This window comes from Lissotriton vulgaris, chromosome 2_1 (assembly GCF_964263255.1).
Source record: "Lissotriton vulgaris chromosome 2_1, aLisVul1.2, whole genome shotgun sequence".
In the NCBI taxonomy this organism is placed as follows: Eukaryota; Metazoa; Chordata; class Amphibia; order Caudata; family Salamandridae; genus Lissotriton; species Lissotriton vulgaris.
In genome coordinates this window covers 1,156,951,801-1,156,975,276 of record NC_141687.1, presented here as the reverse complement: position 1 = coordinate 1,156,975,276, position 23,476 = coordinate 1,156,951,801, and the positions used below count along the sequence as shown (strand labels likewise).

The 23,476-nt window shown below is 45.1% G+C and overlaps 1 pseudogene; it reads left to right on the top strand.

Annotated features, from left to right (window-relative positions):
• The first annotated feature begins 790 nt into the window (after nt 1-790).
• LOC147731734 (uncharacterized) lies at nt 791-23,384 on the top strand (annotated as a pseudogene).
• Nucleotides 23,385-23,476: the final 92 nt, after the last annotated feature.

Sequence of the window (23,476 nt, the reverse complement as noted above, 5' to 3'; positions counted from 1 at the left end):
CCCACTTACTTGCACTGTAAAATTTGAAGTACACTGTGTTTGGTGCGGGTCCTTTCTCCCTCAAGCAGCACTGTGGCGGACATCTTGGGTGGGGGGTGAATGGCACAGAAGCTTCGCACGGTATAGTCGTCACAAGGATGCTAGACCGGTACTTAAACCGGTCATGCTGACGCGCAGCGGTCACGCGCTGCGGGCTCGCCAGAGCATTGCCGGAGTCACGCCAGAGTCCAGCCCGTCTGCGCCCGTCCGCGCTCGGGCCAGGACTTCTGACCATCAGCTAGTTTACTCGTCGGAAGAGCTGTTCCAACTTGATAATGGTGAGCAGCCATTAGACCCTGCAGTTTTAGTAAAGCTGAATAAGTATGCCATTAAACGTCTCGATAATGGCAAGCCTAGTACCTAGTCCTCTCTGTTAAAGTTAGCTAGCCTAAATACTAGGTCACTCCATAAACACTATGTGGAGATTTTTACCCTGCTTCAGGATAATGATATCGATGTCCTGACTCTATCAGATACTTGGATGAATTATAACTCCATGCCAGATATTATTGCGGCTCTCCCAATCAATTATGACGCGATATGGCATAACCGTGCAGGAAGTGCATGTGGGGTGGGAGTAGCGATTCTGTTCAAAAATAATCTGTCAGTAGTAAGATTATTGTCAGAAACAGTGGATTTATCCGATCTGTTAGGGGTAAAGATCACCTTGAATAACTCTTGCTTGGTAGTCTTGTCGGTCTACCGCCCACCTAATTCTACCCCGTTATTCAATGATCTATTTGCCCCCATTATGTCTGACCTCTGCACGAGATACAAAAACATTGTGGTAGCTGGAGATTTTAATCTACATTGGGAAAATCCTCACAAGGATCTGGCTACACGCCAACTGAATACTACAATGTCCTCTTTGAGCCTCAAACAACTTGTGGAAGTACCTACGCACATCAAGGGTCATACCCTCGATCTTGTATGGACCTCAGATCCAAAAGTAACTCTCAGAGGTGTTTTACCATGCATATGGACCGATCACTATTTAGTGAACTGTGAGGTCCATATTGATGGACACTTAAGTGATCGTCTCGGGGAGTCAGGAAAATCCGTAAATGGGATAAGGTTGATTTAAAAACCCTGACCAAGACATTTCCGAAAGTGGCCCGACCCTTTGGTGCTGGAAGCAACCTGGACCTGGAATACATGGATTTAACGTGGAGCTTGTGTCAAGCTATCGATCTGATAGCACCTGAAAGGACCAAGCCCATCAAAAACCAGGCAAAGGAGCTCCATGGTTCACCCCGCTCTTGAGGGAGCACAAACAGAAGCTTCGGGCTTTGGAGAGATCCTGGAGGAAAACTAAACATGATATAGCTAGGGATCAGTATAAAGCCTCCCTTCATAGGTACAAAAAACTTATATTGCAAGCAAAGGCGGAGCACGATGAGTCTCGCCTAAATAAGGCTGGGAATGTCCAGAAAGAGACTTTTAAAATTTTATCTGAGCTGAGCAAGAAACCGGAAAGCTCAGAAACTACTATAGATTGTAATACCTTTCAGGGATATTTCCTAGAAAAAGTGGAGAACATAATCTCGGAAATGAAAAGTAATACGGTGAATGGACTTGTCCTACACCTTGATCTCCATAATTCCACGGACTGTACTATCGTGGAGTTTCCAGAGATTGATGTGTTGAGCTTGGAGCAATTAATGGGTAGAACTAAATCTGGTTCCCCAGCAGACCCATGCCCCCCTAGTGTATTTCGTGTGGCACGTCCCATTTTGGAGGAGCGTATCATTTCTCTCCTTAATAGATCTTTAGAAACGGGGTATCTACCTGTTGAATTTAAGGAAGCGCGAGTTAGGCCCCTGCTGAAGAAACCCAGCGCGGATCCTGCGGTCTTGAAGAACTATAGACCAATCTCCCAGCTGCCCTTTCTTTCTAAGATTTTAGAGTAGCATGTCCTGAAGTTTCTATCTCTTCACGTGGAGTCTCATTGTTTACTCCACGAGCGACAGGCAGGGTTTCGAGCACATCACAGCACCGAGATGGTGATGCTCTCGGTGCTGGATGAATTAAGAGGCATGGATGATATTAAGAAACCGAGCGCCTTGATTCTTTTAGATCTGTCGGCGGCGTTCGATACCGTCAGCCATGCCCTGCTCCTGGAAAGACTAGACAACTTTGGGGTTAAAGGCGTAGCTTTTAACTGGCTGAAATCCTTTCTTTTGGGAAGAACACAGAGGATACAACTGGGGGATTTGATATCAGACGTGGGGACTTTAGAGTGTCGGTGCCTCAGGGCTCCACATTGTCCCCACTACTGTTTAATCTATACCTTCAACCTCTGATTGCGTCTCTGGCCAGTATGGGCTGCAGAGTTTTTAATTACGCTGACGATACTCAGCTTGTACTCAGTATCGATAACACTGAGGCCACGCAGCTTCAAGCGCAGAATATCCTGAGGTATACGGTCGGGTGGATGACGAGAAATCTGCTGAAGATCAATCCAGACAAGACTGAGGTATTGGTAATTCCATCTACCACCTCACCTTGGAGCGATCTTTACTGGCCACAGGAGTTAGGGTCAACTCCGAAGCCAAGTGCAAATGTAAAGAGCTTGGGGATTAAGCTGGATTGTGATCTGTCAATGGGCAGCCAAATCTCCGCTGTTGTTGGGAGCTGCACGAACATCATCAGGCAGTTTCGTAAGCTAGTACCCGTTCTTTCTCAGACCATGTTGTGAACAATTGTAGCGGCGACCATCATGTCAAGAATGGACTATGGGAATGTCCTTTATTTAGGCCTCCCTAAAACTCTGATGAACAGATTGCAGGTTGTGATGAACGACGCGGCGCGACTGATTTTTAGACTCCCCAGAAGGACCAAGGCTTCTCCCCTATTACAGAGCTTACATTGGCTCCCCATAAAAGAGAGGGTAGAGTTCAAGAGTCTATGCACGGGCCATAAGGCAATTTATGGCCATGCACCTGTTTATATTAGAGACCGTCTGGAAGTGTATAGTCCAAAAAGAACACTTAGATCTTCTGATTCTCAGTTGCTGATCTGCACTCGGTACAAACTGGTAACCAAGGGAGGGAGAGCCTTCTCTGTGTTGGTCCCTCAGCTATGGAATAAGCTGCCTGAGGGGCCACGCAGAGAGGTGAATCTCCTGCGGTTCAGAAAGTCCCTAAAGACATTGCTGTTTGGGAGGGTCCTGGGTGCAATGTAGGCTGGCTGCTGCACTATCTTTTTGTGTGGTACGTAGTTATTGTATGAATTCCATCGATTTCCGAGCGCCTAGAGACCCGCAGGTGATTGGCGCGATATAAATCCAACATAACAATAACAATAACAGTAGTAAGAATCACTCACAATCAGAGTTGTCACACTAGGATCAGTGTACTCCAATGCGAGCATCAGAGCACGGAGCTCTGCCAATTGTGCGGTACAGTCCCCTAAAGTCTGCGTGTGCACGACTTTGGACGTGAATTCATCATTTACCATGGTACCTACCCCAATGGCGCCAGCTGAGACGTATGCGTGCTTAGACCCATGCGCAACTTGCGCTGAACCATCAGTGTAAATGATACAATAGAAATCCTCCATAGGTCGCATAGTCAACGGTGCAGGATGAACAAACTCATACTGCAAAAACTCTTGTGACTGTAAGGAGGCATCAAAAATGAAGGTGACATCCGGAGGCGTCAAAGATGCTACCCATTGTATCCACCTTGGGTGCAAAGCTTTAGAATTTGATACACTGGCCTTCGTCACTGCCTCTAGTGCAGGATACGGGGTAACAACCAACATGCATTTTCCCTGCGACAGTGCACGTTCTTTAAGAATCGCCATTTGCACTGCTGTCAAAACTTTTTCCACAGTGGAAAACCGCATTTCTGCCGAAGTGTACAAGTGTGACTTGTAAGCAATAGGTACTGTGTCTCTTTCATTAAAAGTAAGGTAAGTGAAACCCACCGCCCCAGGGATGATTCTTATCACCAGGTTGGTGTGGTTATCACGAGTCAGTAAGAATTTAGATTCTAGAAGATCAGCCGGCAAAGATTACAAAATGGCTGAATGCTCAGGCAGCCAGCACGATTTGTTGAAAGTAGGTTGTATCAAAGCATACAAAGGCTTGATACACTGGACATATTCGGGAATGTAAGTTCGCCCGTAATTCAAAAATCCAAGCAAGGACTGTAATTTTTCAGTGTTGTAGGAGCGCGCAACTGTGCGCATTTCTCCAAGAAGTGAGGAGCCAATCCTCGACCTTCATTGTTGAGCTCGTAGCCCAGGAACAACACTGTGTACTCGGCAATGTGAGACTTTGCAAAGTTAAATTTGTAACCGAAGTCCGTAAAGTTACAAATTATGCTGTCAACGCAACACAGATGCGTCCAAATTTAGTTGTCTGTGAGATAGATGCCATCCACATACGAACACGCATCTGGGTCGACTCTCTCCAAGAGAGAGACAATAAGGGCTGCAAACACACCTGGACTATTCTTATAGCCCATCGCCAGGCGTTTAAATTGGTGTTGTTTGCCGCCACAGGTAAAACTGGTCCATTGGGAACTTAGACCATCCAAATCGTGGGCAAAAAAACATTGGATATGTCAAGTGTGGTCTTAAACCGTTTCGCACAAGACCATCCACTAGAGCAGAGCAGTGGGTATTCTGTACTGTACAGGTACAGCAATGCGAGTTTAAATGCCAGTAATCCAATACCAAACGGTACATACCGTCTGGCTTGGTTACAGTAAAAAGTTAGTTATTCATCGGTGACACACAAGTTTCAGTTACACCTTTACACCAATTATTCAAGGATTTCCGCAACGGAAGCCTTAGCTTCACGTTGTATGGGATATTGAGGTTGAGGCTGTGGCAGAGACCATAAGGGAATCTCGTGGTGTGGGGAAAATGTATCCAAACCACAGTGCGTATGGTACAGAGCCGACGCAAGGGCTTTAGCCCACTCTTCTGCAAATTCAATGCATGCTCCTTCGAGACCGTGTGTGCAAAACTAGGGAGGATCACCTCCTCCCCTCTCGGGGTTGCGAGAACAAAAGGTGGGGGCCAGTCAGCCTCCGCTAACAAAATGTCATAGGTTTTCCCAAAATACCCCTTTTATGGTACGTTGTATGTCACCTTCAATCAAAAGGACTATTTCATAAAGTCTATCAGGGGGAGCTACTCTGGCATCAGCTGTCTCCACAACAACATATCGGTCAGTCGCTGTCACCTTCAGTAGTGGACGTAGGGCCTCTCGCACAATGGTAATCTCCGCTGCGCTGTCCAACAATGTCAGCACCCTTGTCTGATTACGAAGCTACGTTCTCACTATCTGTGGCATATCTCGCTGTTAATGCAGTAACTTTCTTTTTCTGAAACTGGGGTCTTTTCAGTGAAGAATCGTCCTGCTTGCCTTTTCCGTCTTTCGGGCGGGGTTGGTTGCGACTCTGCTGGCCACCCCGACCTCTGCCGCCACCTCCACCATCGGACGATAAGGCTGATGTGTCCTGTAAAAAACGAGGAGAGAGTTGATCAGGAACCTGAAAGCGATCAGGCGACTTAATCGTAGTGCGGTCGCGCAAATTATAAACACGCTCAGTAGACTCAGGCAGTGGTGATGCAGGACGGGACTCCAGTTTCTGTTGCTGTTTCCCCTGTTTTTAATTTCTGTTCCAATTTTTCTTTGGAGCTGTGGGTTGAACGTCTGTTTCAGACTTCGCACCCTGGGTTTGCTTTTTTCTTTAGCAGAAATGGGCTTGACACCTAAACTATTGCGGCCAATGGTTTTATACGCAGCCGTAATAATTCTCGGTAACTGTCGGGGTTTGTTGGCATCGGGGACCTCGCGTAAGGCATTAGCCACTTGCAAGTTTACCGCAGCACCCTTTATATTAGAAAGGACCAGATCGTAAACCACATCAAATGAGCCCACAAGTCTCATTCCCAATTCCACCGCAGCCTCCGGTCCGTGTTCGTCCTGAACACGGTAAATGACCATTAGAAGAACAGCCATTGACGGAGTGCCGAAGCACCTTGTGTACACTGCCGCAAAAATTCTACCCCATGACTCACAGTCACCAGCTTCTGGAACAAAATCCTTGTGTAAACTAATTGTAAGAATCATGTGTTTTTCCACGGGACTCAAATTAGGAAAAACGGCCTCCAGCTGGTCAAATTTCTCAACAAGCCAAAAAGGCATATCATCCTTATCTTGGGGACACTTGCCCATCACCGCATTGATCATCACGGGACTAAGCTTCATTCCGCTCGGTCCAGCTGGGGGGGGCTGCAACACCAGGGGCCCCGCCCTGGAAATTGCGAGTAATATATTGAACTAGGGCCCGCATGATACTAATAGAAGAGTCATATAGGGTCCGTAACTCAGCAACAGTGACCTGCCACGCACGAGGATGCGGGGTGAATCCAGCCAAAACCGGCCTGGAATGGACAAAGGACCCAATCTAGCTGCCGTTACACTATGGGGAAGGGCACCATCAAATCAAACACGGTGCTGTCATACAGAATTCGGAATTTCCTGTGTCCTATAAGGGACGTAGTTTAGTTAAAATAAGTTTCCCTATGGACTAGATCACTATAGTAACACCTCATACACACCACTCGTTTATGGATTTGGAACAGATCAAATGCAATTAAAATATGTGTCTGATCAAATGTATTCAGTTCAAAATGGTTAAAAACATTTGTTCTATGTCTAATCACTCAATAAAATAGGGCATTTCGAAATACATAACAAATTCATACACGTAGAAATGAATAAAATTCTTAAAAAAATGTGTATCAACAATGTAAAGTTAAAAAAGCATTATATGAAAGGAAACCAACGACCCGGGCCCTGTGTATCAGCCTAAGTGTGAAAAACCTGCGTAGCTGCTTCCACTGCAGGAAACGTCACCCAAGAGTAGAATATCTCAAACGGGTAAGTAACCTCAGCACTTACTACCAAAATCACTGCCATGCCCTCCAAACCAACATTGTATGCTTTCAAAATATTGCGAACCGCAATGCGACTGTGCTGCGGTATAACAATGTCAGCCATAGTGACACAGAGAACAATAAGCTACAATGTAAAACTCAGTAGCACAACTGGGTAGTAATTCGAAAGGAAACTTTTTGAATAGATTCAAGCTTGAAAAGACCTATATAACTATAGGTATTTATTTATTTATTTATTTATAAAAACATTTATAGAGCGCGAACGACGGCCCTTGGGCATCTCGGTGCTAGAGTTACTGCAGTGTGTTAAGCCTCATAGGACAGAAGTTCATTGGTTGAAGAGCCAGGTTTTTAGTTGCTTGCGAAAGATCCAGAGGGAGGGGCTAATTCTGATCGATTCTGGTAATGTATTCCACAGTTTAGGTGCGGCTACCATGAATCTTCTGTCCCCCCAAGAAACAAATTTGGTTCGGGGTACCACTAAATCATGCTGATAGGATGAGCGTAGCGTTCTTGGAGGACGGTAAGGGATAAGGTTTTGGACAAAGAACGCCGGTCCAACATTTTTCAGAGCCTTGAAAACCAGGCAGAGGGACTTAAACATGACTCTCTTTCTCACTGGCAGCCAGTGCAGCTGTCTTATGGTGAGTGCGGCCGAGTGATGTTTGGGGATGCGCCCTAAAAGCCTAGCAGCAGCATTCTGAATGGCCTGCATTTTCCAAAGCACTCTCTCCTGGGCACCTAGGAACAGTGCGTTGCAGTAATCTAGGGTCGACAAGACGAGGGAACTCACCAGTGTTCTGCCGGCACTTTCCGGCAGGAAAGGCAGGATTTTTTTAATGAGCCGCAGTTTATGGAAGGCTGAGGAAGAGATTTGGTTAGCATGTGGCAGAAAATTTAGATGGTCGTCGAAAAGGACTCCCCAAATTCCTCACTTTGTTTGTTGGGTCCGGGGGTTGGCCCATAGATGATGGCCACCAGAGGGGGGACCATTGCGGGGATAGGTTGCCAAAAATTACCACCTCTGACTTATCAGAGTTTAATTTCAGGCAGTTTTGAGCCATCCAACTTCCAATGGCCAACATGCCTTGGTTGAAGGTGTTCGCTATTTTGAGACCGTCATTCTTAACTGCGAGGACCAATTGAGTGTCATCTGCATAGGAAGTTAGGCTCATCCCGTGTGCTCTGATGACTTTAGCAAGGTCCGACACATAAATGTTAAAAAGTGTCGGACTTAGGGATGAGCCTTGAGGAACTCCACATGGCAGAGACAAGGGGGAGGATTCGAAAGGTCCGACAGTAACGACCTGGGATCTATTTGCCAGGAAAGAGGCAAGGAGACTCCTAGCCTTGCCTTGAATTCCAATGCTCTCGACACGGTCGACCAAGGTGGTGTGGTCGACTGTGTCAAAGGCAGCCGATAGGTCCAGCAAGATGAGAACAGCTGTACCTCCGGCGTCCCGGATGGATCTTATGTCGTCCGCCGCTTTGACCAGAGCGGTCTCCGTGCCGTGGAATTGGCGGAACCCGAACTGTGATTCGTCCAAGAGTTTATGTTCCTCGATAAAGGACGAAAGGTGGAGGTTCATTATTTTCTCTACTATTTTAGCCATCAATGGGAGACTAGCAATAGGATGGTAGTTTTTCAGCTCTTCCTTATCAAGGGTGGGCTTCTTAAGGAGGGGTTTTATTAAGGTCTTTTTCAGTGTCTCTGGGAAGATGCCGGTGCAAAACATAGAATTGCAGATTTCAGTTATGGCAGGGATGACTGTTTCCATAATTGGTCGTAGCACCTTCAGGGGACAAGCGTCTAGAGCTGATCCGGATTTAATAGATGACACTGTATTCTGTACCTGTAAACGGGTGACCTCATGAAACTGGGAGAGGGTATGACCCTGGTGGTAGGTAGTGGCTACCGGGGGGGGGGGTAGAAGAAATATTGGTGAAAACCCTATAAATATCATCAACTTTGCAAAAGAAAAAGTTGGACAATGCGTCGCAAAGCGTCTGGGAGGGAGGAGGGGCGAGATCGACGGACAGACCAGCTAATTGTTTAGTTGTCTCATAGAGGGTTTTGTTAGAGTTTTTAGCTGATTCTATCCTGTCACAGTAGTATTTTTTCTTTGCCTCGGAGATCATGGTTTTATATGTGGCAACTGACTCCTTATAGCTAAGTTTGGCTTCATCAATGTAGTTTTTCCGCCATAGTCTCTCTTTATGCCTGCATAGTTGCTTTTGGGTGCGTAGTGCCTCAGAGTACCATGGGGCCGAGGGGGTTTGCCGGTTACGGGAACGTTGTTTAGTTTGAACCAGAGCTGTGGCTGCCGAGCTGACCCATTTGTAGAATTGAAGGGTAGCAGTGTTTGGGTCGGCAGACAGAGCGGGAGAAGTGTCGTCCAACAGGGTTTGTAACCTAGTTGCATCAATATCGTCCCATGCCAGATAGGGTTGAGGAGATATGGTGCTGGTTTTATTGAGCAGTGTGTCCTGTGCTGACAGAGTGGCTAGAATAAAATGGTGATCCGACCAGGTGAGAGGGAGGATTTGGGTGACTTGAAGACCCGGGGCATTAGTAAAGATGCCATCTAGTATATGACCCCCGTCGTGTGTAGGAGCATGTACCAGGGGGGTGAGGCCAAATGTGGACATATCAGCTAGGAGAGTGGCGGAGTCAGGGTTATCTGGGATATCGAAGTGAAAATTAAAATCACCCAAAATGGTGATGGAGTTGTCAAGGGCGGATGCTTCCAGCGTGGTCCTGAAATCCACAATAAATTCATTCCTGGAGCCAGGGGGTCGGTATAAAAGAATTCCTTTAAAGGTGTAGGAAGGGGATAGTGTAATCGCGAATTCTAGAGCTTCACAGGAAGTTAGAGGGATGATTTTTGTTCTTACCGAAAAGGTGTCGCGGGCAATAATGCCGATTCCACCGCCTTTTTTCTTTAGTTGCCTATCAAGTCTATGTATGGCGAACCCAGAGGGAAGGGCGATAACTAGATCTGGATCAGATACCTGATCCAACCATGTTTCGGTCATGAATAGGAGATCTAATTTATGATCCTGAATCAACTCGTGAATATCCTGGTTATGCTTGCCCAGTGAGCGGACATTTGAGAGTCCGATGGAATAGGTTTTGTTGTTAGGGTGTTTCTTATCAGTCCGCAGTTGATGGATAAAGGGTAGCGAAGCATTGCACTCTGGGCAGTGCGCGATAGGGTTTATGAGCAGAGAGTGGGGGTTGCATATAAGGCAGGCCTGTTTGGTCGGGGGACGTAGGAGCTGGAGTTGGGTGGAGGAATAACAAAGGCGTTGAGCTGGCTATGATGCACCAGGGGGGGTGGCCCTAGGCCCGGGCCAGGCGCGGACGGGCGGATCCCTTGTTTATATACATCGTGGCGGGGGCGGCAGGAGGGTGGGAGGGGCGCCGAGCTCGCCGGCCAGCCTTCCCTCTCCAAGATGGCGCCCAAAGTGGTGCTCAAGCCTTCCCAGCGCAGGTAACAGTGGCGCTATGGGAGGCACAATACAAGGTCCTCGGCGAAGTAATCTCGCCTAGAGGTGGGGGCAAATATTCTAAAAAAGACTTTTTAAAATATATACAATATTTAAAAAACGATGATTCTCACATTTGCGTTACACTAATAGTTCTAAATATCCTCCGGCTTCCGCCTCAGAGGGATTAGCAGCAGTAGGTGCAGGGCCGGACTGGGAACCAAAACCGGCCCTGGCAAAGTGCTCGGCCGGCCCCCTCTCCCCACTCGGGGGGTTGGAGCTGCCACCGAGTGCTTTGCTAGGGCCAGTTTTCAGCCGATTTTGTTGCAGGGCCGATTTTGCTGCAAAAACGGCCCTGTAACAAATCGGCCCCCAGGGGCTCAAAACCGGCTCCCACCCTTGCGGCGCACCGGGGGATTGCTCGGTGCCCGCTATGGCCAGTCCGGGCCTGGGTAGGTTTGTCCAATACCACTGTTATCCGGAAACAATAGAGAAGGGGTTAAGGACTGAATGATGTACTACTCAAGCGTCATGTAGTAAGCCCACCAGCGTTGGGTGCCATGTAGCAGGGATTCTGCTTCTACACAGAACTGTGCACAGAGACTTGGAACCTCAGTGAATTAGGGTGTGCCAAAACTCACCTTAGTAGCAGACTAGCAATCAGTGTCTCATTGGTTCTTCCATACACCCAATGATTAGACAACCCAGAAACATGGAACTTAGAATACCTCAGGCAATGTGGAACACATGAACACTCTTTCGTTATACACTCATGTTAATCCAAAACGGGGAGTAAATGAAGACCCGTGCAAGTTTGAAATATTTATTTCTAATGCCGTGTTCTCAAGCGCAGTATCTTAGCTAATACAAGCAGACATATTATAAGCAACATTATTCTCAGCATAGTTACTATTCCATAAAATACAAAAGGAGAAAGCATGTTAAAATGCTAAATGGAAATAGACTAGATTACACCTAGATTTCACACTCCCTTGCTATTAGGTTAATTTATATCTACAGAAGGTCTCTTAGGTTTACAAGGGCGGCCCCATACCTCTGGTCATAGTAGAAATGGATCACATCATTTTCTACACCAGCCCTCTGCATGCAAATGTTTTCCAAAGTGTGTTTGAACATGCCTGCGCAGTGCATTATTATACCCGCCAAAATCAGAGGTAGCACAGCTGCATATATGTTAAGTCTAGAACGTGCTCTGATCAGACCTTGAAGGCCTCGGCACTCACTGTTCAGCCAAAGCTTACCAAGCCAAGCTGCTAGTATAGAAAAACATATTATTCTCGTGTGAAGCAAAACAGTCCTCTAGACTCTAAACATTTGTAATAAGGTGTGCCGTGTGCAAAGGCAGCAGAAAGGAAAATGGCGTTTAAACTTCTAATAAGCTCATGCTAACTTAACACAATGTAAATGCAAGGCCCAACCCCCATGACAATAGTAGTATAGGTCGTTCTAAGAATACTGATGTGCTAATTGTAATTGCAGTGTTAACTCATTGTGATGTGTGTGTAGCAGTGAGGAAAAGAAAAAGGAGAGACAGAACACCACCAGTAACAGATATCACAATATAGTTTCAAGAGTGTGCATGCATACATTGTGCATTAGTGATGGTTGACGGTGCGCACAGGGTAACGTAATAAAATTCACAGTTGGCATATTATGACAAGAGAGTCAATACAGTAAAACAGAGCAGTTCTAATGGAGTATGCACTCAAGTTAACAAATGTATCGCAACATTAAGAATGGAAGGTGAAAACCAACAGCTAAACACAAGCCAAACAAAAATAAGGACAGCGATACATGTGGGTAAAATTAAGCAGACCGGTGTTTAGCGGAAAAATCCCAAATCCCAAGTCCTAGGAAAATTATGTGTATACAGCGACATTAGCAAGATGATACATGATACAAAATGTAGGCCCTGGTGTCAGCGTAGAGCGCAGGGGCATGCAAAAATTGAATTGACACCAAATTAGATAGGATTAAACAGAAAACAGACAATATTCTGTATTGCATAATGCAGGAAACCAACAGTTAGCCCAAGGGGATCTGCAAGGAGTGTAGCAACATGTAGAATTAGCCATATAAGATAGAGAATTCACAAAGGGATACTACTAAGATGTGCATAATATGTCCACAGTTGGTGCACATGACATACACATATGCCCCACGCCAGTTGTCAAAACTGTAATCAGGGATCAATGGGGTGGGGTGACCTGCCGCAATCAGTTTGACAATTGGAAATGTACCAAGCAAGGGAACACACACCGGATGCATTATGAGCATACACATTAGTCACCTGAAAAATAATTCAACTTGTGGTCGCTGTTGAGTCCTAGCTCAACCCCACTTAAACGCATGATCCAGTTGCCTCAATATGCCTAAAGCGCAGTTCAATATTCCCACCTCTGATGTTGGATGCAATAATTCCATAAAACCTAAAACATTTGTGTGTTCCTTGAGCTAGGCAGACTGCTGTGTGAAGTGCCATGGGGTACATGGAATCTTGCTGTTTAATGGCTCTCACATGTTCGCTACTTCTTTTTTTGAGTGTTCTGATGGTGCTGCCTACATAGAGATGTTTGCATGTACACTCTTGTACATAAATCACATATTTGGTACCGCAGTTGATGTTAGACCTAATGGTATTGTTTTTGTTGTTTGTTCCAGCAAAATCTTTCAAGTTGCTCTTGGCCCACCTGCATACACTGCAGGAACCGCATTTGTAAAAACTAGTGATTTTTGTGCTAGCCAAGTCGTAGTCTTCTTTTCTGTGGGGAAACTTGGGATCATTCTAGTTCTTAATGTCCTACCTCGTCTATTTGTGATCTGTGGTCGTTTGGTTATGCGGGCTTTAAGAGAGCTATCAGCTGTGAGTAACCTGCAGTGTTTATTGAGGCTCTTGCTTAAGACAGTGCTAAGGTTGCTGATGTCTGTGATTAGCCTGACTGGATGCTTATCCACAACCTTCTGTTCTCTGCTTTTGATTAGGTCTTTCCTACATGTTTTCTTGATCCTGCTCTCTGCTCTCGCTAGGTTAGGTTGTGTGTATCCCCTATTCTTAAGCCTTACTTTAATGATTGCAAGGCAGGACTCAAAGTCATAATCATTACCACAGTTCCTTCTGGCCCTGGTGAATTCACCAAAAGGGATGGCTAAGTTCTGATGTGGCGGGTGTGCACTTGGGCCATGGAGGATGGCGTTGCAGGCAGTGTCTTTGCGGAAAAGGCGGCTGTGGAGTGCATTCTCCCTAACATATAGTTCTACATCTAAGAAAGTGACACTAACCTCACTGATTGTGTGAGCGATCTTGATGTCATAGGAATTGGTGTTAAGATATGCGCAAAATTGGATGAGTTTCTTCTGAGTGCCCGACCAGATTAAGAGACAATCGTCAATGTAGCGCCCCCAGAAAATGATGGAGTCACTGTAAGGGCTAACTTTGTTACCTCAGATCCAATCTTCCTTTAGACCGCCCATGAAGAGGTTCGCAAAGGAAGGCGAAAATTTGGAGCCAATGGCTACTCCCCATTTCTGTCTATACCAATGTTGTACAAACAGGAAGACATTAGGAAGACATTATTCTCTAGAATCAGTTCCTTCATTGACATCAGCATGTTGGTGTGCTGCCACTATGTTTCTGCTCTCTTGTTAAGGTGTCTTTGTATTGCCTTTAGACCAAGTTAATCTTTGTAGTATGTACGCATTTGAACTTTCATTTAACATTGTAGCGTATGCACCGGCTTTATTTTGCACTTGTCAGGACCTCGGTCCACATTTACGGGTGCCAAGGGATTTCCCTCACCTTGTGCACCGCGAAGATTCTGTCTTCTTTACTGAACGAAACTTAGCGCGCACCATTAAACCTCTGTGTTTATTAACCCCTTCAGTGCTGATGACGGCCCCCGGCCGTCATGAGTTATGATGGGCGTGTGCTGATGACGGCCGGGAGCCGTCATGACCACGCCCACGATCGGAATGTGACGCACAGGCGCAGAATTCCGGCCGCAGCCAGGGGGTTAAACTGCCACATGTGCAATAACTTCACAAAACCTCTCTGGCTGCTAATACCTCATTTATCATTGGTTGCTATATTCCCCAGTATCACTAGCATGCTTTTCATCAGAAACGCCGCCTTCCTGTTGGACTTGTCCTTGTCCTGCTGCAGACCTAAAACATATGTTGTTTGAATGTCCCTCCATCCTTCAATTTTGGCAATCGGTTTGGTCCCAAATTAAGATAAGTTCAGATCCCCTTTTCCTTCACAAATATATTTCTAGGAACCTTATCTCCTCAATGCCCTCAATCACCACTAAGTTTAAAACTTTTAGATTTATTTTTAGCTATTGCATTTCATCTAATAACCTCAAACTGGAAACAAGCTGATAAAGTCACTTTTGGATCATGGTGGATGGCTATTTGCTTCCATCATCGGCTTTACACTATGAATCTCCCATTTCTCTAGCAATCAAAAGGGATTTCCTCTGGCTTTCTGTAAAAACGTATTTATCTGTAACTGCCTCTTCAATTGTTGCTTCTAAAAATGTATTAGATGATGTATGGACATCACCTTAGTTTTCTCCCTTTGCCTTTTCATTACCAGATGTTTAGTTGGTTCTTTATTTCTTAATGTTTAGTACCATATTTTTCAATTGTATTATAGTTATACTTACAATGTTCAATAACTTTTATTACACTCTTGTTATTTTTAATTGATATACCTTAATTACTCTTTGTTTCTTTTCCATTGTCAGTTCAGTTCAATAGAAACTTTATTAGGTCTTTTACAACCATAAAAGTATACAAATTATTAACATAGCATTCAATAAAATAGATGTATACAATTTTAAAATCACATTTCTAAAACACACAAATTCATTTTAATATCCTCAAGTACTGTGTTTCTATCTACATAGCTTCTATCCTTTAGTGGCTCATTCTCCTCGTACATATAACACCTGGTCCTCTCAATTCTCAATTAATTTAAGGAACTCTTTAACTTTTTTTCATATATTTACCCATCGCACAAGCTATGTCTAAGTTAATCATTTCCACTAAAAGGTTTACTGCTTGCATTCTAATTTTAATTTCATACTCTTAAAAAATCGGACATAAAAGCTCTCTTCGAATTTCTAAAACCTTCTGAAAATATAATAAAATATGTATAATATCACATGTTGTTCCTAGGTGCAAGTGCATTTTCCTTTATTATTTATCATGGAACTTTTTACCCCTTTGTTCGCGTGACATGAGTTTACTCCAATTCATAGCCTTAACACCTCTCTCCTTAATGGGCAGCTAGGTAGCCTGTCAGTATAGGGGAAGTGTACTTCCTTTTGCCAAGCTGTGGCCATTTGGAGAACTGAGCTTTCCTCAAGAGGTAATCTTGGTCCTGTACTCGAGATGTTTCTTTTCCCAGGATCCTAAGTTCCCTCTTGTCTATCTTGAATTGAAGGGACTGGGGGCACAGCTTAAGCTTTAACATACTACACGCTTTCTTGACAATGTCTCTGGTCCCTTGTGCCCAATTTAGTTCACTGCTTACAATTTCATTCCTAAACCATTGTGAGGTTTTGTGTTTATCACCCAAACCCAAACGTTGTCAAAAGCGTAGTAGTGCCATGCAAGCTGTTATACCCCATGAGGTGATTCCCAGTTCTAGCCTCGCTGCCTGTACCATTGATGATTTAGGAAGAGAGAATAGATTTTTCAAGCTATTTCCCTCCTCCGATTTCAACCGATTTTTGCCATTCAAGTAAAGAACTTCTGCGCCATACAAAAATTGGGGTGGAACCTTTGCAGAATAAGCTTTTAGAGCCTGTCTGTTGGCCATTTCACCATACACACTATTAAATCTTTTTAAACCCTTCACTGAGGTCGCTGTCCTCAGTTTTAGTGCATCGAGATGGGTATGCATTTGCAAGCTTCTCTCAAACCACATCCCCAGGTATCTATGTTCTGTTACTTTTTCCAACTTTTCAGTCCCCAAATACCAAGAAAACCTTATTTTCCTTCTACCCAAACATAAGATCTTAGTCTTCTCCATGTTAACCACTAGTCTTTTGACCTGGCAGTTTTCTTTAAACATGTTTAATTTCCTTTGTAAACCAATTTCCATCTGGTCCATGATTACCAATTTGTTCGCGTAAAGTAAACACAAAGTATATTTCCCACCTTGTTTTGGTCTTGCACCTTTTGTGTTTCCTAAGATTAGGGGCAAGTCTGTGATAATCAAGGAAAAGAGCAGGGGGAAAGTACGCACCCCTGCCTTATCCTATTACCAATTTGGAATTTCTGCGATAAACTTCCCTCTACATCCAAAATTATCTGGGCCCAATTTTCTATATGCAGGGCTGGAATCAAGCTCGGTAGATCCCCCGGGATATTGTACACTATCAAGGTCAACCACAGCTGCTCCCTGTCCACCAGGTCAAATGTTGTGCGGATGTCCACAAAGCAGCAAAACAGGCTACCCTTCTGCTTGAGCAACTTCCACGCAATTGCCCAGAGGTCGAAGCAATAGTCCACCATTGAGTGTCCCTCTTTAAACCCTCCCTGTTCTGGGGGCATAATCTGTTTTTTTCCACCCAGTCTTTAAGTAATCCCAAAATTACTTTAGCGAATAATTTTTCACCTATGTCTAGTAGGTTTATTAGTCTATAGTTTTTTGGGGCATTTACGTCGCCTATTTTGTGGATTGGTCTAACGATAGCTCCTTTCCAGTTATCTGGAACAGTTCCTGTCTCCAGAATCCCCTCAAACATATTCGCAAGAAACTGTGACCACCATTCTGGCTTAGTTTTTATAATAACTGCCAGCAAATTATCTGGGCCAGCTGCCCGGGTCAAGTTTAGTCTAGATATTATCTTCCTAATGTGGCTAGGGGTCAAATGTTCTTTTAACTCCTCCCTCACACCTGGCCATGCTGTTGTACTTATTTTATCTATTGTTGGCCACTTCCCATAGATTTCCTCCAGGTAATCCACCCATTTATCCTGAGGGAACCAAGCACTGCAGAGACCTTGACACTTTACTGGTGCTTTCTTGTACCAGGCGCCAAAAAACTTTCACATTTTTGTCTTCAATTCCCTCTAGTAAGGATACCCAGCATCTGTCTTAATAAATTATTTTCTTATTCCTGATGATTGTTTTATATTTTATCCTTAGTTTCCCAAGGCTAGTTAACAGTTCTTCATTAAACCTTCCTCAAGTTTTCTTTCCTTTTGCCTGATATTAGCTTTTGCTTTGCGACATTCCTCATCAAACCATGGACTTTTTTGGTGTGTAATCTTTTATTAATGTCTGCCCCGGGTTAACCACCTTTAATTTATACCCTTCGGCATTTTACTAGTTGACTTGTTGTGTTTGCATACCACGTGTTATCATCCTCAGATGTCATTTTTTTCTAAAGGGAGGTTCTGCTGAACAGAACTTAATTTTCAAATATGCTCATCTGAAATATGGGTTGTGAGCCGCTTTGGGTATTTTACATGCACTTGGAGGGCTGTCTCCCTCTGGCTACCCTTTTTTGCATAAAGTTTAGTCAACAAGGGGTAGTGATCGCTACCTTCCACCTTTAATACTTCAAAATGCTTGAATAATTCAAAGCTCCAAGCATGTGTAAACACGTAGTCTATCGGGTGTGGTTGCTGCCCTAAAATAAATGCTCGCTTGGCCGTCCTGTCGGCTTCCGTTCAACCATTTACACATATCAAGCTAATGGAACCCAGCAATTGACCAAGAGCCACAACTTGGGGGGAAATGTCACCGGGGGGAAACTTTGCAGTCTCTATATTATATGCTCTTAACACATTGAATGCTGCAGCAATTCATCCCGGATGCTGCTCTTTCAAAAATCCCATTGTTCATGACGAGCTCAGCTCGTCATGAGCACACGACCAGTGTACTGCATGACGAGCTGAGCTCATCATGAGCATCGAAGGGGTTAATAAATCACTGCACCATAAATCAGTTCTACAGCAGTCTAATCTGTGGTTAAAGTCGCCCATCAGCAGAAACACATCCTTCGGGTAGATATCACATTTAATCCCCATGTCCTTTTTAAAATTTTCCAGGTCCACCTTGTAAACCTCTTCCTTTCCCTTCTGAATATATACATTAAAAATACATATTCCTTCATAACAAGGGTCATCATTCAGTGTCAGCACGCTACTACCTAGCGCCCACTGACATTTTAGTTCATGGTATTCTATTTTTCCAGCAATTTTTCTGGATACCAACGTCATTTGTCCTCCTGAGGGTCTACCAATTGGGTTCTTCCTTACTGCTATCAGGTGGTGGGCAAACCCCTCTGTGACTAGGGTTTCGTCACACAGCCAAGTCTCCTGTAAACATACGATGTCAGAGCTGTTAAGGATATTGTTAAAACTCTATTGGGGAGCTATTTTTTTGTATCCATTTGTATTCCAAGATAGTAAAGCCAGGCTGTGTGACGTCCCAAATTCCCAATCAATTTCACTAAGGCACCCATCTTCCTCTTGCTCCGCATATGCTAGGGCTATATATCTGTTCCCAGTTAACACATCTTTTCCCTTGACCTTTTTTAGGTCTCGTAGAGAGAGACCTAATGCCGTCCATCCACAAAGCTGACTTTTACGATCCGGATTTGGCCTCAGGCATTCACCCCAGCAGCATTCCTCCTCCCCTTACCATTGGCTCCTGCCTACGAGAGCTTCAAAGGGATCTGATTCACACTTCACGGCCGCCGTGACTCACATTTCTCCTTCTTTCGTGCCCAGCCGCCCTCCCAGCGCTGCCTTGTTCTAATTTGGGAGTCAAATGCGTTGGAGTTGTCTACAACAGCCCTTCCTGGTTAAGCTATGTTGCGTCCTCGTTACTTTTATCGCCTTACTGCTGGAGAAATCAATTCCTGTCAAAATTAATGGGATATTATGTTGATTGGTTGTACAGTCTGATTAGTCACGGCCTTCTCTCATCACTTGTGCTGAGGAAATCTAAGCCCTTGTGTCTTTTTTTCAAATCCATGTCCCGCCTTTTTTATTGGGCTTGTCTCCATCTCCCTCTTTCCATTTCTCTCTTCATCTCTATTTATCGTCCTTACAGCAGGGCTTGTCTCCATCTCCCTCTTTCCATTTCCCTCTTCATCTCTATTTTTCACTCCGTTTTTCCTTCCGTCTGTGCCGCTCTTTGTCCCCGTCTGCCCCGAGTGCCTGCCTCTGTGCCCGATGTTGCAGAGTGCGTCTCACTGGTTTCTCTCCTCGGTTGATATAACTGCTCAGCCATGTTGCTGCTTCGCCCCTCCTCCGCAGAGTTTTGCACTGTAACATGAGCACTGTCCATTCATCAGCTATGAGCAGGCTATTAACCTACTTTCTGACTTCATTAAAATAGAGCCCTGGACTCAGACCCATAAATCTTTCCTGCAAAGTGGTCAGAACTTGGATTCACTCGGCTGGAGTGAGGCGAGTGCTGCTCAGCCGCCCAGATCAAACACGGATGTCACTACAGGCAAACCAGGGCAAGCCACCAGAATGCGAATTCCATACACCGTAAGCAAAAGCGCCAAAACAAACTCTTACAAATTCAGATTTCCACATGAAGAGTGTTTTCTGGTTAAACGCTGTTGTGATGGAAGAAGCTCGAAGAACACTCCACTGGATTCCCATTAGACAATCAGACTCCCTGCAAGCACCTCCCAGGGAGCACGAGGCCCACAGTGGTGAAATGACTGATTAGCCTTCTACAAACCTGCAGGTACATCACTCACAGCTGCCGCCATATTGTCAGAGCTCAATTCCTTTCAGGCCACCCTAAGCAGAGTAAGAATGCAAACATGACATTTTTTTCAAAGATCAACTCTGCTACTTTCTGCAACAATCCTTACACCGAAGACCTGGCTCTTCGGCTGCATCGACCCCCCCCACCCCTACAAGTGTCTTGGGATCCTCACGGGTGAGCAGCATGTTTACAATTACCTGATTGATTGATTTATTGATTGAAGAGAAGCACAACCCACATGTCAACAGTCCATGCAAACCTTCATCTTGCATACTCATCCTACAGCACCAATAGCACTTTGACATCTGAATGGAATGGGGTGAGCTACTTGTAGAGAGCAAAATATTGGCCCAGAGCATCAATATGCTAGAAGTGTTAGTCAACTTGTTTCATGTTGGGTTAAGTCTTCACAAGGACGTCAGGCTTAGTAGGAACCTGTGCCCCCTCTAACACAGGAAAGGCCGCATCTGTGGTTTCTAGAAATGGGTTCCATATATAGGATTCATTGTCTGACTTCAGCATGCACCTTCTCACAACCCCTTCGAGCACTGTTATCTTAACATTTGTGTTTCTCTCTCTTACGATGTCTGTCCTGCCACTATTTACTTGGTACCCTCACACCTCCTCACCCTCACACACCCTCAAACCCTCTCCCCCCCTCACACACCCTCACTCACCCTCACACCCTCACTCACCTTCACCCCTCACACACCCTCACTCACCTTCACCCCTCACACACCCTCACACCCTCACACACCCTCACTCACCCTCACTCCCACACACCTTCACCCACCCTCCCTCACCCCCTCACCCACCCTCACTCACCCTCACACATCCTCACAACCTCTCACCCTCTCACACCCTCACCCAGCCTCACTCACCGTCACCCAGCCTCACCATCACACACCCTCACATCCTCACACCCTCAGCCACCTTCACACCCCCTCACCCTCACACCCTCAACCCCGCATCCTCACACACTCTCACACCCGCACCACCATCACACCCCTCACACCCTCACTCACCATCACACCCCTCACACACCCTCACTCACCATCACACCCCCTCACACAACCTCTCAACTCACACACCCTTTCACCCTCGCACACCCTCACTCACCCTCACACCCTCACTCACCTTCACCCCTCACACACCCTCACACACCCTCACCCATCCTCACTCACCCTCACCCATCCTCACTCACCCTCACACACCCTCACTCACCCTCACACCCTCCTCACCCTCACTCACCCTCTCACCCTCACACATCCTCACACCCTCTCACCCTCAAACATCCTCACACCCTCTCACCCTCACACACCCTCACCCACCCTAACACACCCTCACCCCCCACACTCAACCTCACACCTCCTCACCATCACACACCCTCACATCCTCACACCCTCACTCACACCCTCACGCACCCTCACTCAACCTCACACCCTCACCCTTAAACCCCCTTTCAAACCCTCACACACCCTTACCCTCACACCCTCACCCTCACACGCACACACCCTCACCCGCACACACCCTCACCCTCACACACCCTCACTCACCCTCACCCTCACACACCCTCACTCACCCTCACACCCCCTCACCCCCACACACCCTCACCCTCAAACACCCTCACTCACCCTCACCCTCACACCCCCTCACCCTCCCAACCCTCTCACCCTCACACACCATCACACCCTCGCCCTCACCCTCACACCCCCTCACACCCCCTCACTCACCCTCACTCACTCACCCTCATACACCCTCATCAGCATAGCATAACAAAACATAGCATGGCATAACAAAAAAAGCATAGGATACACAACCTCACAACCCTCTCGCCTTCACCCTCGCTCTAACACACTCACCCTCACTCACCCACCCACCCACCCTCACTCACCCACCCTCACTCACCCACCCTCACTCACCCACCCTCACTCACCCACCCACCCTCACCCACCCACCCTCACTCACCCTCACTCACCCTCACCAGCATAACAAAACAAAGCATAGGATAGGAAAACATAACATAGCATAACAAAGCATAGCATAACAAAACACAACAAAACATACCATAGCATAACAAAACATAGCATAACAAAACAAAGCACAGCAAAACAAAACATAGAATAGTATAACAAAGCATAGGATTGCAAAACAAAACATAGCAAAACACAACAAAGCATAGCATAACAAAGCATAGCATAACAAAGCATAGCATAACAAAACATAGCAAAACAAAACATAGCAAAACACAACAAACCATAGCATACATAACAAAACATAGCATATCATAGCATAACAAAACACAACATAGCATAGCATAACAAAACAAAGCTTAGCATAGCATAACAAAACATAGCATAACAAAACATAACATAACAAAGCATAGCATAACAAAACATAGCATACCAAAACAAAGCATAGCATAACAAAGCATAGCATAACAAAACATCTCATAACAAAGCATAGCCTAGCAAAACACAACAAAACATAGCGTAGCATAACAAAACACAACAAAACATAGCATGGCTTAACAAAACATAACAAAACATATAATAGCATAGCAAAACACAGCATAGCATACCAAACACAGCAAAACATAGCATCACATAATAATAAAACATAGCATAGCAAAACACAGCATAGCATACCAAACACAACAAAGCATAGCATAGCATAACAAAACATAGCAGAACAAAGCATAGCAGAACAAAGCATAGCAGAGCAAAACATAACAAAACATAGCCTAGCAAAACACAACAAAACATAGCATAGCATAACAAAACACAACAAAACATTGCATGGCTTAACAAAACATAACAAAACATATAACAGCATAGCAAAACACAGCATAGCATACCGAACACAGCAAAACATGCTTTCTCCTACTGACAGCGGTTAACTCTTCTCCCCAATTGGGGATGTTTAAAATTAGAAGTAGGACCTCAGCAGACGGATATACATATTGCATTAAGGATGTTTTGAACCTTTCTTTCCGGTCTTCCACGTAAAACCCTCCCCCTTCCGTGGGAGTAACCGCTTAGAAAGGGATGTTTTTAAAGTTTTAAATTTAACAAATATTCGCTGTTCATTCTTTCCCTGACAATAGGCTACTGTGTTTTTTCTTTGTTTTTCCTGGTTCCTAGGGAACCATGTACCCTAAATGAGTCACCATTGATGTAATGTCAAAAGGGTAAATATGTACACACTTGGCCATGCAGGCAATTGATGGGAATATTTTGTCTTTTATTGTTTTTTC